This window comes from Ricinus communis, chromosome 8, assembly GCF_019578655.1.
Source record: "Ricinus communis isolate WT05 ecotype wild-type chromosome 8, ASM1957865v1, whole genome shotgun sequence".
Taxonomy (NCBI): domain Eukaryota; kingdom Viridiplantae; phylum Streptophyta; class Magnoliopsida; order Malpighiales; family Euphorbiaceae; genus Ricinus; species Ricinus communis.
This window is the reverse complement of record NC_063263.1, coordinates 24,796,125-24,797,180: the sequence shown is the minus strand read 5'-3', so window position 1 is coordinate 24,797,180 and position 1,056 is coordinate 24,796,125. Positions and strand designations below refer to the sequence as shown.

At 45.7% G+C, this 1,056-nt stretch overlaps 1 non-coding gene across 1 annotated transcript; it reads right to left on the bottom strand.

Annotated features, from left to right (window-relative positions):
* Positions 1-237: 237 nt before the first annotated feature.
* Positions 238-344, bottom strand: LOC112533917. Its single transcript, XR_003078252.1, has one exon. It is a non-coding gene; the product is annotated as a small nucleolar RNA R71 (small nucleolar RNA).
* Between the last annotated feature and the right edge of the window lie 712 nt (positions 345-1,056).

Below are 1,056 nucleotides of genomic sequence, written 5' to 3'. Positions count from 1 at the left end.
TTTGGAGAATTGCCCAACGAGGATCCCAATGCACATATCTCCAACTTTTTAGAGATTTGTGACACATTCAAGATAAATGGAACAACCGATGATGCCATTCGGCTGAGATTGTTTCCATTTTCCTTGAGGGACAGAGCAAAGAGATGGCTGCAATCTCTTCCACAACAGATGATCACTACTTGTAAGGCGTTGGCTGAAAAATTTCTATACAAGTATTTTCCTCCCGCAAAAACTGCAAAACTTAGAAATGACATATATTCTTTTATGCAGTTTGATGATGAAAGCATGTACGATGCATGGGAGAGGTTTAAGGATCTTTTGAGATGCTGCCCACATCACGGATTACCAGTGTGGATGCAGGTTCAGACCTTCTACAGCGGGTTGAACCTTGCAACGAGGCAGATGGTGGATCTTTGCGGCGGTGGGGGCGCTAAATAGTAAGGCGGCAGACTCGAACACGATAGAGGAAATGGCCATGAACAACTATCGTTGGCAATCCTCTAGAGCCGACCAGGAAGGCAGGAGTGGTTAACCAAGTGGACTCTACGGTAGCCTTGGCGGCTCAAGTGGAGCTTCTAGCCAAGAAGATCAACCAACTCAAATCTTGGGTTCATGCAGTGACGTTGGTCGCGAAGTTTTGTGGTGGCCCGCATTACAATGCAAACTGTATCGCGGGAGGTATGTTTGCTTCATCCTCTACTACTTTTCCATCTAATTCTGTTATGTCTTCTGATGTTGAGAATGTTGATTATATGGGGAATGCCCCAAGGCAGAATAACGATCCTTACAGCAATACATACAACTCTGGGTGGCGCAATCATCCCAACTTCAGTTGGAGGAACAATAACGCTCAGGGTCCACCTGATTTTTAGAGACTTCATCAGCAGCCGCAGCAACATTCAGCTGGGCCTGCACAAGCTCCTCCTCTACTAGAAAAGATGTCAAATTTAGAGGAGCTTATGATGAAGTTTGTGACGTCTACGAAGATGAGGTTCCAGTAAACTGATAATGCACTTAGGAACCAGCAGGCCTCGATTCGGAACTTGGAGACCCAGA